At 39.2% G+C, this 24,669-nt stretch overlaps 1 long non-coding RNA gene and 1 other non-coding gene across 5 annotated transcripts; both read right to left on the bottom strand.

Moving 5' to 3' along the window:
* Nucleotides 1-1,429: 1,429 nt before the first annotated feature.
* Nucleotides 1,430-1,587, bottom strand: LOC112969288. The gene has a single exon (XR_003254688.1). It is a non-coding gene; the product is annotated as a U1 spliceosomal RNA (small nuclear RNA).
* Nucleotides 1,588-5,164: 3,577 nt separating this feature from the next.
* On the bottom strand, nucleotides 5,165-23,460 carry LOC112969286. 4 transcript variants are annotated; one of them, XR_003254686.1, is made up of 4 exons: nucleotides 18,747-23,460; nucleotides 15,860-15,984; nucleotides 5,676-7,396; nucleotides 5,165-5,553 (listed from the first exon to the last, which is right to left on the bottom strand). It is a non-coding gene; the product is annotated as an uncharacterized LOC112969286 (long non-coding RNA). The 4 variants fall into 4 exon arrangements; XR_003254685.1 differs by having other exon boundaries at nucleotides 5,165-5,798; nucleotides 7,139-7,396; XR_003254683.1 differs by having other exon boundaries at nucleotides 5,165-7,396.
* Nucleotides 23,461-24,669: the final 1,209 nt, after the last annotated feature.

The raw sequence follows: 24,669 nt of genomic DNA, 5'->3' as shown, positions 1-24,669 counted from the left end.
CTTGGCGCTGTCAAAACTTTCTGAGTGACCCTGGCTTAGACAAGGCAAAATTGCTCTGTGCCCCAGGTTCATATGTTAAGCAGGGAGTGTAATAATGCTATCTTTGTGAATCATTGAGATAGCTCCTTAGTGCAACACGTCTCTCCTAGGAAGCTTATGTCAGGCACCTGGGACATTATCAATCTCATATCCAGGTTGACACTGCTGAATGATGCAGGCAATGATGATGATGATGCTCAACAACCTTCTGTGCAATATAGTAACTTCTAATACAGATTCATTTAACTTTGTGGACTTATTCAGTCTCAAATAAAGTAGAATCTGAGCATATTTAATCTATTCAGTTCACAAACCCACCTCAGGAAGGCAACTGCTTATGTAAGGAAGGAATACTGATATATGAGGAGATTAAGAACTAGTTTCCCATGGGATCTTAGGCATCTAAGTTGGACATAAGTGGATATTAAACACCTAAACCCAAACTGCAAGTCTGGAAATACTGTCTTTCCTGCTGCCTAACCCTGTAGGCAGCTCTGTCTTTGTCAGCAGAGTTCTTCCACTTATGGTCCTGTTGTCTGCGTATCACCCCAAGTTGCTGCTTGGGCACATTAGTAATTACTCTGCGACCTACAACCTATGGGATATACCACGCTACTATGCATGATACCTAATCCTGCATGGGGCATGAGCACACTTCACACACCAATAGGCACAAGCGCTGGAAGAAATACCACAGCAATTGCTGTTTCCAGCCCTTCTCCAGGTACAATAATATATAAACAACTTTGTGTCATCCACAATGGACAAACAGGGGAAGCAGATCTCCAGTACTCACATATATCCGCACGCGGGTACGTATATAAAGCTATCCTAAGAAAAATGAGTCACTACACATCATTTTTTACAGTAATAATGAAGGTACCTTACTCAAAGGGAGACTCCAGACTGGAGGAAGCCCCCCACCTACAACTCAGAGTTAGCTCCCAAGCTTGGGACAGAAATGGGGCTTACAACATGCTTTATAATGCAGAAAACTGGGAAAGAGCAAAGACAGGTGGCCAAAGGTCTGCAGCAGCTTCCATGTAAAGAAATGATTCAGTCTGGGAAATAGATGACAGAGGGAGGATGTGGCAGAAGGGTGTAAAATCATGAGTGTCATGGAGAGGGTAGCCATACCCCAACTTTTCACTGCATCTTCCAATTCAAGAATGAGGGGCATCAAATGAAGCTCCAAATGAAAATTAAAACTGAACAAAAAGGAGTGGTTCTCTTGAAATGGGTGGAATTCCTTGCAAGCAATGTCACAAATGCTAAAAGTTTATATATGGCCTCAAGTGGCAATCAGATCACCTAGAGAAGAACCTATGGTCTTCCCTAGGCATCCACTTAAGATTATTGGGAATTTGGGGGTAGGAATAAGTTTTTAATTCAGGAGAAAGTGCAAACACCGTCCTCCACTCCATAAATTTTACAGTCAAGTTTTCTGGATCTGGGGAAAAGGGGTCAGCACACCAAGAGTGATAGAGATGAGCCTCACCCCCTGAAATCACCCTTCTTGATGAGGATGTCTCCCTACCAGGTGAGTATCACAGACAGCACAGTGGACTGGGTAACCTCTGTTCTGACCCAGTACAGCCATCCTTATGTTCACCCAGCTCCACTGCATCTCCTTGGACTATGTGAGTCCTCACTCAGCTTGCTGGAATATCTAACTCCATGCACATCCTGGCTTTGGAGTCAACTCTCCCAGCACTACATACCTCAAGGATACTTTGGCACTGCAACTTTGAGTTTCACAAACCTTAGCTTCTAATTGGAGCTAACACTTACAGGCAGCTCCAGGCTACTTACTTAGGCAGCGCAACATCTGAAAAATGGACCCTGTTTGTCTGTTAGGACACTAAGCTAGGGCCTAGACATCATACACAGTGGAGAAAGGCATTCCTGAGGAACTAGCTAAAAATTTGTGCTCAGTGGGGAGCAACCTAGAGGCAGCCAATAGGAAATTTTATTTAAAGAATACACCTCTCTGGAGATTAGACACACTATATACTTCCACTGGGTCAAGATGCAGATCCTAAAAAGCAAATGGACCTAACCTGGTGATCTGGGGCTTTCAACTGGAATAGAACAGCTATAAGGGATAGCTGCTTAAATAAACATTCATCAGAATGCTTTAGATGCCTATGGTCTTGCAGCTTTACTGGTACTCAGGTTTTATAGCATCTTTACCTAACTTCTATGTAAATTGCATAGGAAATGTCTCTGTGCTATTTTGGATCTTGCCCTTAATACAAACATGTCTTGAGAGGAGAATCAGTTAACTAAATAGAAAGAGTCTGATGAAAACTTAATTAAAGTAGATGGAAGTAACTCCATTGTACATCCCACTCCGGGAATATATGAACCTTATGGAGTTTGAGTTTTTGTGAACCTAAGGGATTTTTAAATTCTCTAAGGGCTTGCAAAATGAATTTGGTCTTTTTTTACTCTGTCATTTAAACTCATAGTTTGTTTTATTTCATATAAGGATAATTCAATTTTTTAAAACCCACAAAAAATGTTTTTCTAGCTACAGACAATCATGTGCAATGTATTAAGGATAGAACAGCCTCCAAGTTCAAGGTTTGGCACAGTCTCCATTCTAAAGACATACTTACAAAAATTAGGATTTCTTTTCTTTCCCTTTTCTCTGCCGCTTTCCCAGGATATCTCTTTCTTTTTCAAACGGTCAGCTCTCTGCTTCTTTTCTCACCCTCTTTTTCAGTGTATATATTTCTGTCTTTTCCCTTTTTCACAGTCACCCTTAAACAGATAAGAAAGATGTACTCCCAATAATGCTGAAGTCAAAGTCAAAATTTTTAATGAATAATATTTCAGCAGGCATGAAATCTGTCAAAATGTTTTAGCCCACTGCTCATAAGAAAAGGATGTCCATGGATTATTTCCAGCATTCCCTCTTGTGAGTTTACTGCTTCTGATTCAGAAGTACTGCATTTTGAATAGAGCTAGGCCAAATCTTCAAAAAGCATTCACTCAAATAAAAATTTGAATTTGTCTGAGTGTCTTCATGCTCCCTTGCATATTCACGCACCATGAGAATATGCTAATAAGTGAAATGATGACAGAACTGATCACAGTAAGAAGTAAATTTCAAGAAAATGTATAAAAAATTTAACTGTTGGGAAGGATCCACAGACCAAAAAGAATTCCTAGAAATTATCCAGAAAAAAAATTCAATAATTTTGAGAAAGCTGTAAACAGTAAATGGGCATTTTTAAGAAAAAAAGTCTAATTTACACAGACCAGTATCAGTAAAATACTCAGCACAAATATTGAGCATTTCTTTATCAGAGAGAGAGTTGAATTAGTGGCTCATTCAGCTATTTCCTAACAACAGTCCAGTCTCCCACAAAAACACCTTAATCTTTAAAATCGAAGAGGGTTATTTTAAATTATTCATCCTGGAGGAACATGATAACATTTGTGTGAAGGATGGAGCAAGAGCCACTGGTTTCAAAACAAAAAGCTTCCTTCTTAGACACGGATAATTTGAAGTCCAACAGCATCTTCCCGGCAGGCTCTGCTTTCTGCTACTTGGGAGTTGTAATCAACTCAAATGAAAAAGGAATATTGAAAAGGATTCAGCCTCATGTTCTTAACCTGAAAATTATCTTCCCTCTCACAGAAAAGAATTACTTTATAAAACAGACTTTACCAAATAACCCCCAAAATAAACTAGATGACTTCCTCAGTTTAGTTCCTTTATCAGACCTGCTCCAGATTACTTAAAATTATAGCAGGTACAAGCCATTCTAAAGAAACTCAAAAAGCTAATTTTTGAGAGGGAAAATGTTCAATGGAAGGAAACTTGAACTTGAGCTTGAACTTAAAGCAAGATAATTTCTGAAGAATGCTAAATAATGTGCTATGAGAGGCACAAGTTTTGCTACCCTTTTTATGTAAACAGAAGGTGCATTTTCATATCAGCAAATGCTGTTGTTCCTGAACCTGGTTTGCACAGAAGGATGTGGTTTATGGGTTCTTTTTTGCGTCACAAAAAGTATAGTAGTTTACAAGTTTACAGACTACATTGATTCATATTTTCATACTTTGAAAGACTAACTGCTTCTCCAGACTGTTGATTAAAAGCCTTTTCTTCTGTCTAGATGCATAGCGTCAGGCCTACCTGAACAGCAGAGCTGGAGAAGGGTTCTAGTCCTGGCCATTTTGCATCGGTTTAAATATCCAGGTAAGAAAATGGAGTTATGCATTGAATCTGGGCACTTTTTTTTTTTCATATATGTTTACATTTACAAACATTTTTTTGCAGCAGAGCTACTGACAGAAGCCAAGTGAGTAGACTTTGGACCTGACTTTTCCTTTTGTGTCGCATTTTTAAGAAGGCAGACAACACATGTCAATCTATTCTCAGCTTCCTGTCTTTCAAAGCAGAGGGATAAACTCCTTATTACTGACAGCAGTGTTAGCATTAGTATTTGTCTATTACTGCATTGCTTGGGAGCCCTTAGCACAAATCAGGATTCCGGCTACCTAAATGCTGCAAATGGAACTTGGGGAAGAAGGTCAGTATTAACTGTAATCATTAGAGTTAGCTTTAACCAGAATCAGAGCTCAAAGGAAAATTTTGGAAGATGTTGGGCCTGTGTTCAGATGAGCTGCTTTGGCCACTTCTGTGACGATAACTGCTTAGTCTGCATTCTTGAAACCCGCAATTGCTAATTCTGATTTGCTTTAAACTGGAGCCCCTTTTCTGGTCCAAACGCCAAGACGCAGAATCAAGAGAAACAATGGAGGAGGAGAGAGTCTTATTCTCCTACTCGAGGTGTTAACTGAATGCAGACTAAGGAGAGAAGCCACACTGAAATGTGAGGAAACTGCCGTGGTATATATTGCAGGCCACAAACTGCCTACATCTGAAAGGCTCTATCTCCTCCACTAGAAGCAAAGCAGAGGCTGTAAGTGCAAGGGTTTACGGTAAAACTAACACGAAGTAAATGAAACAGGAAGAGCTAAAAAAAGGCATCATGGAGTAGTTAGACTCTCTCTCTTCAATAGTTAATGGCTATGTCGTGGGATACTTGCGTAATCTCAAAATACTTTATTACTGGGAAACGAAAGCAGATTATTTCCTTTACAATGGTGACAGCCAGGATATTTCTTTATTATTTCATAGGCGGTTACTTTCCTTTACAAAATGCCAGGACTTCAGTCAGCAAGCAATACAGTTCTGTTAATTAATTACCCATCCTCATATATGAAGTAATAATCCTTGTGATACGTGGCTCTTGCTCCATGAACTCTCTCGCAAAGAAATGTCTTTTGATGATAAGGATGCCCTATCTCTTGTCCCCCTTGACTGAATGTGTGCTAGTTTCACAGTATTTCTGTGCTACAATGAATCTATAGAAAAGACTTGAGGAAATGGCATAGATTTCACAAAATATATTATAAAATGCTTGCATTGTAAATTCTTCTGTACCCACAGTTAAAAGGGACATGCAGCAGCTTGCTACATTGCTGTAGGAGAACCTGCAAAACATAAGCAAAATAATGAAAGAAAATAAACTTTTTTAAGGACCTGATCCTGCCAGTTGTTGAGTCACCACCCAGTGATCTCCATGGGATGTCTGTGCTTAAAGTTAGGAACATACTTAAGAGTCTTGCTGATTCAAAGCCAGAGAACTCAGCTTCTTGCAGCATTTATATTTCTCCTCTTTTGAAACTACAAAGATGGTCTTGACATTTTTTAAGCTGTTTTAATCAGTTGATATATCCTAGATAAAAACAAGTTAGAACAAAGTGCTTTACTTTTTATTTAAAACTATGCATTTTTTACTGTGTGCCTAAATGCTATGATTAAAAAAACAATCCTCCTCTGCCTAACCTGAAAAGGACTCATTGACACGTTATTATATCTCAAAACTAATTAAATAGAGTATCGTGAGTAAAATGTGATTTACCATATGCTTTGTCTGACTGCATTTGATCTGCCTTTTAATCTAAAGGAAAAATATTTATTTGTAATGAAAACATGACATGATTACCAACTCTGCCTTACTTTCGAGAATTTATAAGAACTTTTTGTACCTAGCTTTTACGACTGTATTTGTGAATCATCGTCCTATTATAAACAGAGATGTCATCATGTTTATGACACAATGTTTTCTTTTTCTTGCCCCAATTTCCGTTCTGGCTTTAACAGAACAATTTAACCTTGCACTTTCACCACTGCTTCCTGTGTTAAATTCATGCCTCTGAGAACACTCTGCTGCTCTCTTAACCTCTTGCATGTACGTTTACTACATATTGCATAGTCATTATTAGAATCAGTAACATTTTCTTGGAAACATTTTTAAAGTCACTGAGGTATTTTGGATTGTTGCCTGTTAGTAATCTGCCTATTAGGAATACTGTAAAACAGTTCTTAGCTGGTTTAACTGTGATTGTTGCTCATACTATTGTCATTCTCAAAAAAATGGGATCATACTGCAACAGGAGCTTCACAAATACGGGGAGAAACACTACAGAGGAGCTCACTGTTGCTCAGATGATACGGGTTTTAAAACTCTACCTTTAACCAAAATGACATGCAGCTTTCTTTAATGAACAATGTTGTGATGGTTCTGGCATTCTCAGCCAGAATCAAAACAGCTGTTTTTTAAGAGCAATTTTTCTACAGAAGATAAAATATTATATAAATGTTGCAATTCCTATGGTTATAAAAAAAAAACTTTCCTAAGTGAATGGCTGCAATAATTGGGTTTGCTATATCATACTGGAATGTGCTCTGGATCTTAAAGCCAAAGAAAAATTTTGTTGCTCTTGTTTTATCATAGTGAAAAGGATAATGTATGTGCATATTCCTGGACTATTTGCCATAAAAAAGTTGAACCTAAAAAGGTTGAACAAAAACATCAAACCTGTGCCCAGTCATCTGCCCCATCTTCCAATTCACTTAGAGAACATTTTTACATATTTATCTCAGAATAATTTGAGAAAGTTTATTGTCTCAAGGGGTTGCTTCACTAGTCACTGGCTTACGTGGTAAAACCAGTTTAAGAAGCCTGGGCTTCTCCTCTTTCACCATAGCAGTTTGCTTCCTCCGCAGCAATACCTGTGGAGCCATCAGCAGGGCTCTGCGAGAAGGCAGGTTGCTGAAAGGATCCAGGCTACAAACGCCTCGCAAGGCTGCATGCTGCAGTGTCGGGGTGGGACTGAGAGACGAACAGAAAAAGAGGTATGTGGGAGGCATGAGAACTCCTTGCATCAACATTGCCTTTGCGACACAGACCCGCATCCTGAGAAATGTCCTCCTGTGGCCCGGGACTAGCTACCAGGAGGTGGGAAGAATTCTGGTGCAAGCTCCTAATACCTAAAGCAAAAGGGAGAAAGCATTGACTCTTTAACAGCAGTTTTGAATTTCAAAGGCTAATTAATCAAAGATATTAAAAATGTTACAAAAGAAAAAAACAAAAGTTTACAAAGCACAGCTAAAAATTCCTCCTTTTCTTGGATTTTTTTATTCCTTTAGATGTTGTGATGTTACTTTACTGATGCTGCTGTCACCTTATGCATTTTCCTTAACCATAAGGCTGGATTTAAAGAAAAACTCAAACTACTTTAGTTGTGGCAGATCCAGTGTCAGTGGTTACCCACACAGACTTCCCCAAGCTGCTTTTTCAGGCCTCACCACCCATTCCAGGAGAGATGGCTGCACCTTCCCATCTGCTGCCATCAGTGCATGCATAGTCTCCTCTAACCCAGTTCTGTCAAAACTGATTCAAGCATTTTTTTTTAAATCTCTCACTATGAAGTATTTAAACTCATTCAAATCATTTTGACAGAATAATGTTAATGAGTAACCATACATTCAATTCTGCTGGAGCCCAAGATGGTCAAAAATTTCCAGTAGGAAGACAGTGGCAGGCAGGTGGCAGTAGCCTGGGTAAGTCAGTCCCTTCACCCTGTTCAGCAGTAGCCATATCTAGGCTACTCGCATACAGGCTAGCGAAGTCTGACCTAAATCTTCAGTTACTCCTGACCGATGCTTTGCAGCCCGTCAAGAGCATCTGTTACTCCAGAACAATCTAGACAAGACAACCCAAGAGTGCCCTAGCCCAGACAGTGTCTGAATATGGGGGTAAAAAAAGAAAAGGTATAAAACAAAAAAGAAATTTAAAAATACAAATTTTGAGGTTTTGTTTACACATCATAAAGCATAAAGTATCGAAAATACCAATTTATGTTTCATCTTTGCCATTTAAGTAAAAATGCTTTGAATGAGAGTTGTACAATTACAGGACAAATTAGTCTCTTAGAATGAACTTTTCTAAACTATAATAAACCATAAAAAGTCCACTACCTTGTCTTATCTACCTTATCTTGCCTTTTTTTTCTCAGGTTCCTTTTTCTATCAAATATGTTTCAGTTCTGGTCATGTGTTACTGATTAGGTAACATTTGCTCTCTTTTGGACCAGTCTTGTTTTGAGCAAACCTAGAGCTAAGTCCAGATCAGCTCATTCAAAATTTGGCTGTGCCAGAAATGTAGAACTGGACCTTTCTGATGGCAAAAATCACTTATCGATTATTCAGTGTACAAGATATTATGCACCTGATTCTCTTTTAACTATCCTGATATAAATCAATATTTTGCTTTATATCAGGCTGCATTGCTGTTGACTGAGGAACAAAGTAGCAAGAGTCAACTTCTCTATATCATTTCTATCTTAAGGGAAAATTACCTGACTGACGCTTCATTCTTTAATATAATTTTTCCATGTCTTACTGCTTTCAAAGTAAATGCAGGGCTATACTTTAGAATCAATGCAATACCTAACAGGTATGGTATTGGATGACTTTACCTCACATTGAATAAGCGGGTATTCCTAAAGAGCCCTCAGAAATGTAGGTTTGGTCTCATTAAAAATCCTTCCTTACCATTCCTAAAACAGAGCAGTCATGTATCAGTCTGCATTATTTTTGCAGCAAATTTCAAGGTTGACAGACAGGCACAAAGTTTTAAACTGTTTGCTTGTGGATCTCTACTTTTTCATATGCTGGCGTAAATGACAGAAAGTATAAGTGCCAGTGCAGCTCAGGCTATTTATCTTCTTGTAACTGGCCTTGGAAAAGAATGCAATCATTGTTATCAAGAATAGCAAATTCATCTTCATCAGGAGTTTGGATACGGAAAGATTTTACAGGAAGCTGTAAGAAAAAAAGCACTTCTCATATAGAAAAATACATTTTCAAAAATATATTTTCTTTTAAGGTATCTGTCTATTAGGTATCTGTTTTAAGGTATCTATTTATTAAAAGTTATTGAAAAAAAATAAGTGTAATAGAAGCATTAGTTTAAAAAACATGAAATTTTGAAAAACTTGTGTGAAACCCGAATATACTGGATGGCTTGTATTTTCATGGAGGGCCATTGACGAAAATTAAAAACACCTTTGCCATCTTTTTTTGGGGCAAAATACAATTTCCTATTTAGGCATACTATTTATAGAACTTAAATCAGCAAAAATGTTTTATTCTTTCAAAAGTGAAAATGAACAGGTTTTTTCATGAACAGGAAACCATATACAGCCTGGTCGTCTAGGCATCTATGTCCCATGTATCTCATATTCAGACCACCACAACAGTTCTAGCTTCTGAATTTGTTGTTCTCTTCCAATTATACTTCTAATTCCTGTCCATATTCCTAACTTTCCTCCTCCCCCACCTTAACACCCAGCTTCTTGAGAAACTAGCCTAAAACCAATTTAATTTTTCCTAGGACAGTTTAAATTATGAAAATATTTTAAAAATTCCTAGGATGGTATCCAAGCCTGATTTCTATATCCATGCACAGAAAGGAAGAGGGGCTGTAGCAGGTACAACTCCCCTGGCCATGTGGAAGAGGCCACAGATGCTTCAGGTGTTTTCAGCTTTGGACCTCATAATGACCCTCATCAGAAGTCTTGTGGTAGGTGTTCAATAGTCCCCAGGCCTGGAGGATTTGACAAAGCTTCAGTCCACATCTGTCACATCTTGGCATCTCACTGGAATAATTCTCTGTCCCTTCTCTGTCTGTCCTATAGGTTTCTGTAATTAGGAGCTGGTGATCAGGACATTCCATATCCATTGCATTATACAATATTTATCCTGTATCTGGCACTTTTCAGTATTTTCATTAATGATTTGCATAATGGAATCAATAGCACTCTTATTAAGTTTGCAAATGATGCAATCCTAGGAAAATCTGAAAGCCCTACAGAGAGGTTTGAATTCAAAAGGATAAACTGGAGAAACAGGGTGCACTACCGAAATAAGATGCATGTGGACATTAAATAAAATGCAATTCACTAAAGACAAATCCAAAGTACAGCACTTGGGAATAATCGACTGAATAAATATAAGATGGAGAAGGACTGACTAGGCAGCAGTTCCATAAAAAGGTTTAGAGGTCAAATTGGATCACAGACTGAACATGCGTCAGCAATACCACAAGGTTACAAGTAAAGCAAATATCATCCTGAAGTAGTGTCAATAGGGAGGCTTCATTCAGATGGAGCACTGTGTTCAGTCTGAAGCATTGTGATCCAGGAATGACGGGAATCCAACAGAGATAGTGCAGAGGAAAGCACTAGGGGAGACTGGAGCCTAAGAAACCTTGTAAGGACTGAGGCTGCTCATCTACAAACGATAAGACTGCAGGGAGACATAATAATGATCTTCAGGAGTGTAAAAAGCTACTGCGGAGAGTAGTCCTATTGGACTTAAATTGCAGCAAGAGAGAATTAGGATAGGCAGTAAGGAAAGCTTTCTAACACGCGGGCAGTGAATGGAATAGCTTGCCTGGGAAGGCTGGACAAAGCTCTGCCAAAAAATGGTTTAGGCGTAGTTAGATATGCTTTGAGAACAGAGGAGGGACTCGCTGACTTTTCACAGGCAGTTCCATGCCTATTTTCTGTGACTTCTGTGATGCAACATTCACTAAAACCTTTGAATCTCTCCAGAAGCAAAATCCAAACATGTCTGCAGCTTTGGAGACATATTAACTTAAACATACACTGAAAAAAATAATCTACTCCTCTCCAATTAAAAGGGACTAGCTCTAAACCTAAAAATAAATGTCAAAGACCAACATTCCCACAGCAACTGTGAGAAAAGGTATGAAGCATAAAAATAGTTTCTTGTGAACCAACAGAAGTATTTGCCAATGACAATGACAAAAAAGAAAAAAAATCAATAACAACATGATTGTGAAAAGCATGCATGACTCTGCTAATGCCTAACAATTTTGTATGAATGCTAAGGATTTTTACAAGGACTTGTTTCATGACAAAATCGATCAACAAGCTTTAGCAAAATAACCATTTCTCAGGTAGATACAATTTTTTAGAATATTCACTTCATTAGTCGAAGTCATTTTTATCTTGGAATGGTTTTTCCATAGGAGAATTTTAGTTACAGAGTTAGAATAGATTAATTATTATAACTATTTCAATACCACCAGCAGTGGAAGGAAGTCTGGCTCCTCAGGCTTCCTGTTAACTAAGACCTGCTTTTTGGACTCCACGGTGGGCTCAGTGATATATTTTTATCTAGATAAATTCTAACTGGGCTTTGAATTAAATTATCACTGTGCTTGGGAACACTGATCATATTTCCTGGTATTGCCTATGTTGGCAGGAGAAAAGAAAGTAATGCTTTGGGTCAAATACTTCTGTACAGACAGGAGCATCTCTCTGTCACTGATTTTATTTGCAATTGCACATTTGCACAGAAAGGTATAATCTAGCTTTCTAAACTTAGAGAAAGGATGCCACAGATAGTTTGGGATAAATTCTCTGATATTATACTAGCAGAGAATCCAGCTCAATGTCCTACTCTGCTTTGCATAACTTGTATTGTATGATAGCATTTGGTGTTAGTCAATGCCTGTGTCTCATTCGTATGATTGTTATCTTGCACTTACAGACTACAAGACAATCAGAGTAATTTCATGCTTCAGAATTGTAACAGGATAAATTATATAAAATCATTTCACTTAACATTCAAGTGTTGCTACTTTTGCACCAAAGATAGCTAGGCATTAAAACAAAAGCATGTGAAAAGAAGTACATACTATGAAGAATACTACATTTCTATTTAAGAAGAAAGAAATAAAAAAACAACCAAACCAGCTACCCAAGTTGGAATTTCAGGTTTTGTATTTATAGCACTCAAAACCAAATATATAGCTAATTGATTGAACAAGCCTCTGTGTAATTTTAAGCAAATAAATTTAAAATTTCATAAGATACTTATTTCCTCCAAAATACAGAATAACTTCCTCAAAAATATACTATCATAAAGGCCAGAAGAGGAAATAATCGGTTCTATAACACAGAAAAATCAAAATTTAGCTATTTTGTGTTTCATCTCTATTGGCTGAGAGATTTATAAAAATAGAAAGCCAAGAGTATCACTTGTTACTCATGTAATTTTTTATTTATAGACTTGGAAAATGGTGAAATACTATACTTAAGGATATCTATATCATCAGGAAACCCTATATTAGCTCATCTTAAGAGACTTTTGAAATGTATTTGACCTGTATGTTTAGACATGGTGTTAAAGATATCTGGTTATAAAAATGAATGAGAAATAGCATAAAAACATTTTGAAGTTTTAATTTTGATAGTTCTTTTCCTATATCCCTTTTACTTATCTGACATAAGCAGCACATGTTCAAATATGTGAAGAAAAATAAGAGTTTTATTAGCCTTCACTCTCTTGCATTTTCACTAATCATAAAGAAAGTGACATTTGCAGTTGATTATTTAAACAGAAAAGAGCGAGCTTTAAATGCTCTACACAGCACTGGGCATGTGAGACCACAGTGGAGGGCCCAGACCCTGCTGTCTGTACACCTGCAGGGACTTGCTGGCTCCCCGGGGCTCCAGGACCACTCCTGCTCCTCTCAAGGAGGTGAAGCCAGCAGCAAGCAGAGACCCTATCACCCATCCTTTCTCCTCTTCCTCCCATCTGCACTCCAGAACACACTGTGTATCCAAATTCAGTTTTGAGGCAAGAAGCGTTACCAGTCACCAGATGTTTGTAACCACAAATGTAGTGAAAGATGCTGCGTCCAGAGCTGAGCTGAGGAAAAGACACATGAGCTTTCCTTATGTATGTCATACAAGACAGCCCAGGTTAGTTTAAATTATCCTGGAAAGCCACAGACTTTGCGCTGAAACAAAGGAGAAGACTTCCCCTGGTCTGCTCCACCAGTCTGGCTGCGGGAGCGAGGAAAACCTCCAAGCAGTGCAGCCATTTCTGCTGCGAGTTTCTTATCGTGGCTTTAATGTGAGTTTGGAAGCCGAGATCAGGCTTGGCTAGAAAGGATCGCAGCTTCAAAGGCAGCGGCTATGAAGAACTGACTGAAGAAAATCCAACTGCCTACCCACTCGGATTTACACAATTAATTACATTATCAGTTAGGCATGCTTGTGTACCTAGTTTTCACATGATAATCCAAAGACAGATAAAAGGCAGAATTAGTCACACAAGTTCTGATAGTGCTTAAAAGAATCAGAGATTGATTATAGCAACTTCATACATTTTATGGGCATATAATAAGAAGAATATTTGCAATTATTTCTAATGCTGGAATATTTTTTAAAATATTCATGTGGTCTCACATAGCTATGACCATCTGTGTATGGTAGCATGTGTGAATTTGTTTGTGTACATGGAAGCATGAATCCAAGACAATATTGTAGAGTATTATAATCTTATGTGCTTTAAAAACACGTTTGCATAGTCCTCCTTTCAATTTATAGAAGTACAGTGTTGCTTGTTTAACATTCAATAATAAGGAACAAAAAACCTTGAGAGAAAATGTTATATAATAAATATACTGGCATGTTTTATACTCTGTAAGCTAGTATAAGACCTTACTGCTCTTCAATATTCTAACTTCCAGATTTATACTGGTTAGGAAAGAAGATCAGCTACACTTAAAAATGCAAAGACTGTCCCCTGAACACTGCATTTAGATGCTCACTTAGAGATTAACTAAGCTATGCATTCCAACATAGATCATCATAATCTAATATTGTCTTCATCATGATTTATAAGCAGCTGGCACTTCAGACTACAACTAAAATAAAAAACAAAAAAAATGTGTAGCATTCAGTAAGAAAGTATTTTGTTTACCCATGAAAACTTGTAGTGACTCTACACAGGCAGACTCCCACACCTTCCTTTTATTAACTGCAGGATTGGGGCCAAATTCCTACTGAATGTCTTTGACTATAACCAACACAATATTATGTAAATACACACTCCCAGAGTAGTAAAAGGAGTCTTGAAGTGCTGTAAAAAATAAATGTTTTTATTTCTACTGCATGACTGTGTACTGAAGTCATTATTCTGCAAGACAGACATAGCTAACTGGCACAAATCTGTACCATCTTTCTGGGAATTATGAAGGTTAATAGACTACAAAGGTGTACAGAGGAAGCTGGGTCCATCTGAGGGTGTGCTCTTACCAAGCTGTTCAGTGAAATTAGGCGGCACCAGGGAAAGAGATTAATATGGTCTATTTTTTTTAATGCATTTTACAGTAGTTTGTAAACGTAAAAGCAGCAAATAGGCTTTGAATGCACTTGAAAGAAGGATGAAACTAGATGCCAGGATTTGAAAAGGAAGGAAAGCTTCATCAATCCTCAGCTCTGCTACAACTTGTCGGACCCCCCTGCTGCACAGCCTCCCTGCTGGTTCAGCAGCTCGTGCCGCTGTACCTGGTAGCTGCAGGGAGAAGTGCCACAAAACCCGCTGACCTGGCCTCGGCTGAGCCTGTGGGGAGCAGCACCAGCGGGACTGCTTCAGGGGAGGAAGACTGACGACCACGGCACAGGCAAGCACTGACCCTGGCAGGGAGCAACCTCACAGCCCCAGCAGGGCCGGGGATGGTCGGGGCACAGTCCATCACCAGTCCCCAGCATGGCAAGGCACTCAGCCACGTCCAGCGTCCATCCAAGGCATCCAGTCAGGAGCACCAGGAGAGAGGGCTGGAGACAGGGCTTCCCATACCACAAGCTCAAGATTTGTCCAAGAAATAGGGCTGAAGAGAAGGCTACCTGTAGTGTAGGTCCAAGGTCCATGTAAGAGGGCAATCAGTAAGTCAGGACAACCAGGGACGAGCTAGACAGACACATCTGCAGCATTGCTCAGGCAGTAACTGGAGGCCTACGTGACAGCTCCTAGCTCGTACCTGCTTCGTATCCCAGAGCTACTGTCTACTTCCTTCCAAGCACTCTGGAGGGTTTTGTTACTACAGCAAAGGATGGCTAGAACAAGAGGATATGCAGGGGCACAGACTATTCTACATTGCCATAGACTTTTAGGGATATCAGGAAAATAAGAAAAGAGTTGTCAAAGTAGCTCTGGGCTACTCAAGATGGCATTTGACCACTTTGTGCCAGTGACTGGCCAGAAAACAACATTCATGCAGGTGAGAAACGGGGCTAGCTAGCAGTATGGTAAGGGGGCCATGACAAGCTCCTCATGGCAGTGTGGTGAATGAAGTGATGAACTCTTGATGACTCTCTTGCCTCTCCATGACTCCTTTTTACGAGTTCTCCTCTGACTCTAGTCTTTTTTTGTTATAAAGTTTTATTATTGGTTCATTCCAAAACTTTGCATAAAATCAAAAACTGCAGAGATTTTTTATTCTGTGTCATTAAGGTTTTACAAGCTGCTAATCTAATCTGAGGAGAAAAGGTCATGGACACTAGGTAGATATTGAGAAGCCAAGCGAACAAAGAGTAATGGAACAAAAAAAGTCTTGCCTGCACTTACCAGGGAAATTCAAATGATAGGTGTGGAAAGGCAATGATGCTCATTTTGTTCCACTTTCTAAATATCTGTATGATTCTGTCTAGGTTAGTAATTCTCTCTGCAGTGATACCGTCTTATACATCTTCCTTAAGAGAAAAAGAAAACTTCTAAATTTTTATGTATTCTAAGTCCATTTTGACAACAGCAAAGTTCTCAGAGTTTCTATTTTACAACAAGTTGCATTTGTTACATTCAGTCCTAACAACATTAAAATAAAGAATATTTGTAAAGCACAGAAAAACTGATATAACAATTATTGTCTAATTTCCTTCCTACTGTAGCAAAATTTACATTGAAATTATCTCAACATTTTTATTTCTCTATGAGACTTTTCCATTTAGGACTGCTTACTAGAAAATTATCCGAGAATAGATCAGGAAGGGTTCAGGTCCTTGAGGAGCTCTGTAAACTAACATGATGTTAAAAATAATAACTTAGCAATCAGAACAGAAAGGAACAAATTGTGTTTAATAACAGCATCCACTAGCCATAATTCACTCTAAAGTTCCATTAAAACCATGTTTCTCATATGAAATATATTACCTATTTCAACACTAATTAGTGAGTTTATTTAACCATATCTCTCAAGACCATATTTTAAATGACCTCAATTCCTGATGAAGAAATGTCATCCTACATTCCTTCCTGTAGCCTCCTTGTTCAGTAACTGCAGCCAAAATCATCTGCTCGTAGGTGTGTTTGTGCTTATCTGTGTGTGCAAGTGTATGTGTGTGGAGCAGAGGTAGTGATGTAGATGTTCTGTGTTTCTTCATTTGGGATGGTTGCGAGTTATGTAGATTGCTCCATGTGAGTACTGATCAAAAGTTAAACTACAAAACATCATTATGTATTCTATACATGTTAATTATTTATAGAACTGTCTGCTATTTTAAAATTCTTCAGATAATTTGTAAAATTTATAGTTATTTTTTCATGTCATGCCACAAATAAAACTAAGATTTCCTAGTATGACAAGAAAAAAGCCCATATCCTATTCCAGTGCTATTTCTTCAATAAGACACAGTGTATCAGAAACACTACAACATGAAAACCATCATGTCCACTCCTGCAAAAGCCTTACTATATGCACAAAAGCATACGTGTGAAGAATATATGACAGTGCTCAGATGAATAACTTTCCCACACAACGAGCTTTCAGTATAATGGCAACTGAGGAAAATCCAAACTTGCTGAAGTTCACATATATATATATATATATATATATATATATATTTTTAATCCAAACAAGGCTATCAGAAGAATGGTGTAATAAGCACTTTTAGTGAGTAACAACTAATTAAATGGACTCATCCTTTCCTTGCTGAACTCAGTGGCAAACCTTTTTATCAAATACCATGGGTGCACAATAAATCTCAAAAAGAAGCATTTTTACATGAAAAATTACAGCAAAATCCTTCATAGTCAAAGGTAAAATTCAGTCTCAGTTAAGAGATCATACCTATACACTTTGCAAGGAAAGCAAATGGCTAAACAAAACGTAAAGTACCACACTGTTTATGGAAAAATTCTAGCAGCTATATAAACTAGCTACTTAAAAGATTTTAAAATAAATAATAGCTGTAGATATTTCTATAAATTGAACCCGCATTTGGTCTGTCACAATCCAAACGTGTATTTGAGCATTCAAGGAAAAGAAAATTTTAAAAAACCTATAGGAAGGGGCAATAAATGTATTGGAAAGATTTGTGATTCCATAATAAAACCTTCCTACATTTATGAAAAGGAAAGCAATGTTTACAGCTTCTTTTGGCTTATTCTGGCCTCACAAACTATTCAATATATATTATAGATTGGTATCATAAACTGTAGATTATCTAGATTTAGATTTAACCACTCTAGTTATGTATATATTTTCTCTGTTCAGAAACCATAGCTGAAGAGAGCAGCCTGCCTCTCTCAGATCTAGAACGATGCATATATTCAGGCAAAATTTCCTCTGAATAACTGCACTGCAAAACTGCTAACTCAGCACACTGGAATGAACTCTATTATATTATTTTGTTTAAATAAAATGAACCATTACAGCCAGTAAATGATTTAATGTGAACAGATTTTGATTTACTTTACACGGCTGCATAAAAGCATTGCCATTCTCCTGCTCAGAGCATTTTCAATGAATTCAGCCATAATGCTGTGTCATGCTTTCATTTGCTAAGTAAGGGGTGTAACACAGCTCGCCTGACACACAGCAGAGAAAGTCCACCAATTCTTAGCAGAAATGCAGGTTGCCAGTCACTCAGCGAATGCATGACTCAGCAGCTGCCTATTTCATAAAAGTACTCTGCCCGCAGAAGATAAACAGAAGGGGCAATCTCTTCCAAGCAAAGAAATTCTCCAGTATGTTCATAAACAGGAGTGTCCTTCCCACAGTAATGACTTTATGTAAAATTTTTTTCACTAATTTATTTCTGATCTTTTTGTTTTATATATGGGAGACTGCATAAACTGGTTCATCTGTTCCTAGCTTTTGCCAGGGACTGGTCCATGAAGATTTCTCTGACTAAATTAAAGATTTCCATTTTGCTCACTGAAGAAGTCTACACACTCAGGTAGTAGAGCACTTTTCTTACCACATGTAAAATGTTTACAAATGTTGCTCATAATTATTTAAATTAAAAACTATCTTTCCAAAATAAAAACTGAAAGGTTAAAAGTGTTCTACACATGGACACCAAACAACTTAAAATACTCAGGTCTAAAGCAAAAACTCAATCTAAAAAACAGGGAAAAATCCCTTCCTCATGACATTAGAACCTGCATGTGCATATACATCAGACTGAACAAAGAACAGCAGCAAAAAACGTAAAGAAAAAAATCTGCTTATTACCATTGTATAGGAGACTCCAGGTCTAAATGTTATTCTTTAGCAAATGAGAAGACACCTTAACAATCTTCATTTTTTCTAGTACAGAAATCAAGAGGAACTAAAGGTATGAAACAGTTCCCATCCATCAGATGGACTAGGACTTCTCAGCTTCAAGAAAGATGACTAAGCAAAGTGTAATAAGGGTTCATAAAACTGGATTCTTACTGTGCAAGAACATGGGGATCTCAAAGGATGTGATCAGGAGGAAGTTTGGAAAAAAAACAGCAGAGGGAAGAACTTTTTGTAAATGCATAAATAAGCTTTGCCACTGCTTATGATAAATATCAAATTGTATGTGGCAAAAAATGATTCAATAATTTCATGCAGGCAAGTCTATCAGGAACTATTAAATACAAACATGTGGATACACCCTCTAGCTCAGTAAATCGTAAATGTCTGAATGCTAGAAAATACAACTCCATGCTTCTCCTCTTATGCTCTTTCTTATACTTTGCTCACAGAGGAATCCTCTATTGGCCTCTGTTGGGAAAAAAGTATCAGATTTTTATGGACTTTTTGTAATACTGTAAACAGCCTCCTTATATTTCTGTTAGAATGGATGAAAAGTGAAAATTTAAGTTCAACAGATAATGGGTACATTGGATTGATTGGATCCATACAGTAGGATCCAATCCTCAAAATATTTAGGAATATCAGCTATTTTACAAAAATAGGTTAATATGTACAATTTTACACATATTCATTTGCAGAATGGAGATCTTATTAAAATGCTTATTTCTTGTTACTGGTTTGTAATACATTTCGACAAGAAATACTAAGTTAGGGGCTGATCTTACTGGTTTCCTGAGACTTTTTTCCATAAAAATATATTCCTGGTTGATCTCCTGCCCTAGTTTGTCCTCTATTGCTCTCTGCCCCATCAATGCATCCACCCTTACTCTAACAGGTGAAGCATGGAAATGTCTCAGTAATTCTACACAATAATGACAGTTCTAGTCCCTTCTGAATACAGCTCTGGCATAGAGACTCTAGCCTAGAGAATTCTGGCTAATTTCTTAAACTTACACAATTTTTTTATGGAACCCACAAAAATGCAAGCGACTTTTGCAAGATCTGAAGCAATATTTAGTTAACGAACAATATACTCGGAGATCTGCTGACATAACAAGTGATGCTGATGTACAAAACTATTGTAATTATGGTGGAAAAGAGAATCTAAACATATCTTAAGTTATATTCTCTACCACCATCAAATGTTAAAAGAACAAAAATAGTAGCTGTTATTCTCATAAGGATCTAAAGAAAAATATGCAGAACAGCTTACAGACAATGACTGATCTTCCATTAACTAGCGAATACCATTCCCAGAACTTTTCTGGACTTGTATTGTATTAAAATATATATATATATATATATATATACACACACATATACACTTAAAAACTCATGTTGATTTCACACAGGAAAAAAAACTCAGTGTTTGCTGGCTGGAAGAGATGAATCAAGATTAATGGAGAAATGCTATTTTTAAGCCCCTTAAGAAAATCTTACAGAGTTGAAAACTTAAAGTGAACATTATTTTTATAGCAGCTAGCAATGTCCATTTAAGGCTGACAATTTCTTATGGATGAGTAGTAGTACATATCACATGCAACACCCACTGTTTAGAGTGTATTGCAGTATAATAGCATAATCAGATGGCTTAAAAACTCAGACTCAATCTATCCCTACTTTTGGTATAAATCCAAGTTATAATTACAGTAAACGTAATATTTTTTTAAAAGAATGCTGTTGCTTATTTTCTTAACATAGTGATTTTGTTGTTTTCATATTGCAAAACTGAAACTGGACTAGGATAAACACAGAGGGAAAAAATTAAGGCTTAAACCAAGTTTAATATGTTACTCCAACTCACCATCACATAGCCCAAGAGGCAGGATATGCAATCCTGCATTCCTTACACAGTCGTAATTCCTCTTAGCTTCAGTGGAAGTTTTGTTTGAGAAAGCATATAATCAGAACCTATAATTTCATTAATTGCATGCCACAGGCAGTGAATGTGAGGTAAGAATTATGAACCAAAGTGGTTGGGAGGAAGGTGGAATCCTCAGCCCCACCTGCACCTTTGTGGACCACTGGGTCTACGCAGGAAACCTGTGAATCCTGGTGTTTTCACTGATCGCTCACGCTTTCAGCGCTTCCTTCTGACATAATGTGTCTGTCATGCAAAGGGGACCACTGTGTAGATAATTCACTCAAGACACTACCTGGCTCGCCAGTCCCTGTTACTACTCTGCATTATGAACCTTCCTCAGGCTCTTGGCAGTATCTAGGATTTCACCAGATACACACTACTGTTTAAAGATTTTTGTATTATTCTTACCAGGCACCAACAAAATGAAGATTATGGAGCTATTAATACAGACTGCTTTGACATAATATATTACATATTTCATTATATGTTTTTTGGGCAATTTAGGAAGCATCACCTCAAAACCATGTGGATGGACTTGACTTTTAGAGTGTTACTGTACACGTAACTTTTCAATGCAAACTATAAACATATATTATTGCACTGTGCATGTGGTACAGATAGTTTTACAGTATTCCACAAGGTTTGTTTATGTACGTAGGAAGAAACAGTATGAAATAAGAACTTCCCATATTATATTTAAAAGGCCATTTATTTGTTAAAACATGACCAAAGAAAAAGCACACACATTTGCCAACTACTACTTCTTTTTCTAAACATAAAAACAACTAATCTGATTTAAAAAGAAATTGCTCACAGGCTGAGAATTGGTAGGCCATGTTAGAGCGAGGGGTGAATCCACTATGCCAACTCAGCAGAAAACTGATACGAAGAAGCATATAGCAGATAATTCTTCAACTACAAAAACCTTGTTACATTCCTGCATAATAAATTGAAAACTCTGGCTCATTTCTACTTATATAACTGCAGATAACTCAATTTCCATAATGCTGTAACTGAAGATTAATTTATAGTTTTGTTCACAACATCCGTACAATAGTAAGTCTTATTTTTGTTTATCAAGTTTTGCTCTGTTTTGAAAGTGTAAAGATTCACCCCTCAATGGCTGTAAGGTGTTTCAACAGGGAACACCTGACTAGCATATTAAGAGCAACAGAGAAATCACCGATAGCTATCAAGATGCATTCAAGAAAATAAAGAAACGTGTTTCAGTATTTTTTAAAAATCCTTAGCAGTTTTAGTCTCTGGAACTATGCTGGATTATTTTAGGGATAAATAAAGTAGAAACTGAATCTCCAGACCAAAAAAAAAAAATCCTTCGTAACTATCCTACAAGCTCAAACTTTATAAGGAAACTTGAAATAAGCAGATACAAACAGAAAAACAAAGGAAAAAGGGAAACAGGCAGGAATTAAAAAAAATGAAGGTATAAAGCTGAGGGAGGCTAAGGAATAAAGGATAAGGAGACTGAAAATAAATGGAAGAAAAAATAACAGAAACAGTGAAAAAATAAAGTAGAAAGAAAAGTGAGACTGAAAGAAAACAAATAAATTGTTGAAATTATGGTGGGAGGAACTGATTAATATTACTATTATTGTGATTCCAAAATCCATTCCAAAATTGAATGAAATACAAATTGTGTGCATGTTTTGCCAAGGACATTCTTAGCAATTACAAACAAAGTCAAGAAAGTCATAATTCAATCAGTGAGGCATTACTTGAAACAGCTTAAGAAATGGGACATCTGAACCATCTTACAAATTCTGTGGCTAAAGATTTTAAAGACTCAGTACTCTGGAGCAGTGCAGGCCTGTACTCAACATGTTGCAGAGTGAAGCTTCCAATAACGGGGCCATGAGATAAAACAAAATAGCAATTTTTCTTCCTAAATGTATTTTATCAATTTTTCTTCTTATAAATGAACAGAAAAACCTTATTATCTTTTTTGATATGACGACAGTTCCAGTAAAAATTTTCAAACACGTGTATAAGATTTTCCTTTTGGTATAAAATGTTTTTGACTTTTCTTTCTGGAAAAGCAGTAGTGTTCACAGCAAATGATTACATCTATGAAGATGGCTTCTGTATTTATCAGATGCACGTGGTACTCTTTACTATCCACCAAATTTGCGTGCTTGCCCGGAAAAGGGTGCTGCCATCGGTATCTCCTAGTTATGGTCCCCAAAATGTTAGGGCTACGTTTTCACATTTGTTGTTATAATGATAAAAAATTACAATAAGCAGGTCAGCTTGACCTGTCTCTCAGGTAAAGTGTAATGTTGCAAAACTGCCAAAGCCTTAAGAATGGTGAAGAGTGGAAAACGTACCACAAGGCACTTGCTGTTCCGATACAAACGGTGCGTGACCTTGCTTCTCCAATATTAACGCTGCTTTACTTCTTACCAGCGTGACTGCGCTTTCATCGGGAGTCGCTCTGTTTAACCCACCGGACCGCCGCAGTTTGCAAACTGCCTGTTGTTATACTCGGGTTTTCACGGGTACTCAAGGTGCCGGCTACAGGCAGCCTGGAAGCAGCTGTAAATACCTCATGGGCCACCTAACCGGTGCGCCGCTTCACCTGGAAAGCGGGGAAAGGCAGCCCCGGGGCGCCCGGCGCCAGCAGTGTCAGACATCGGGTGGCCCCCGCCGTGTCGGGCACGGCCGCGGGCTCCCCACGGGACGCGCCCGGGGTCCCACCCGGCCCCTCGCAGCCCCCGGCGGCGCCACCGGCCTCACCCGGTCCCGCTTCCCGGCGGGGCCGCGTCACACACACCCCCTCCCCCCCCCGCGGCAGGCAGCTCCCGGGGAAGCAGGTGCGACGCCGCCGCCCCCCCCCCCCGCGGCTGCAGGGATGCGCGGGAGCCCGCCGCCGCCCGGCCCGGCCCTGCGACGCGGGGGGAGAAGGCAGGCGCGTGACGTCACAGGCCGGATGGGGGGAGGGGGGACAACTGCAGTTATGGAAAATTTTCGGAGCCGCGTCTCCTGCGCGTGCCCCGCGAGGCCCCGCCCCCGCGCTGCCTCTCTCCCCGCCCTTGCTCCCCCCGGCCGTTAGGGCGCTCCAGAACGTTCTGTGCCGCGAACGGCCCGTTTCCTTTCGCGTTCGCCTCGCGCCGTGCGGGAGTCTCGCGCTGGGCGCTGCGACTCCTCGCCCCGCTCGGCCCAGCGTCGGCGGGAGAAGGGCACAGAGCGGATCGGGGCCACGCGGGGCGGGAGAAGGAGCAGAGCAGCAAAGAGTGCGCGCTGAGCCCCGTGCTGCCCCCATGTTCAGCCCTTCTCCGCTGTGTTACCTCAGGGGAACCTTCTCCTGGCTTTTCCCCCCGGTAGAGCCCGGCGGCCGCGCTTGTGTCCAGAGGCACCCCGAAAAGCGGGGCAGAAGCATGGAGGGTGCTGAGCGAGGACGTTACAGTCAGTGGTGCCAGTCCCCTTCGTGGCAGGCATCGCCCATGTGCCTAGGGGCTGCTTGCTGCAGACCATCCGTGCCACTGGGTCGGTGCCTACCCCAAGACGCATGCCCAGCGCCGCACCCCACACGCACCTACAGAAGGTGTTTCTGCCGTGGGGGGGGGGGGGGAGAGGTTTAATACAGCGGGATGAAATGATTCATTATCCAGGCGTCCTCCAAATTCCAGGCTGGAATAAATGAGACTCACGTAAGGCCACTGCCCCCGGCTGTAGCCGCTGGGATAGCACGATTGGGGGGAGGGGGGGGAATCAACTCCCCCTCCTCCAGATAATAACGCGTCCTGCGCTTCCCGAGCCAAGTCCCCTCACTAGCGCTGCAATATACGTTGGAGGTGGGACTGAGAGGAACAATAAAGACCGACCACCAAATCCCCCGGGAGGGGAGATCAGCGGGCACAGCAACAAAGTCCCACTGCCCCCTTCAGCACGCCCATCCTTCCTCCTCGGCCGTCCCTGGAGTCCGAAGAC

Source organism: Apteryx rowi, unplaced genomic scaffold, assembly GCF_003343035.1.
Source record: "Apteryx rowi isolate R43461 unplaced genomic scaffold, aptRow1 scaffold_341, whole genome shotgun sequence".
In the NCBI taxonomy this organism is placed as follows: Eukaryota; Metazoa; Chordata; class Aves; order Apterygiformes; family Apterygidae; genus Apteryx; species Apteryx rowi.
Note: the sequence above shows the minus strand (reverse complement) of the source record. Positions and strands in the feature narration are given on the sequence as shown.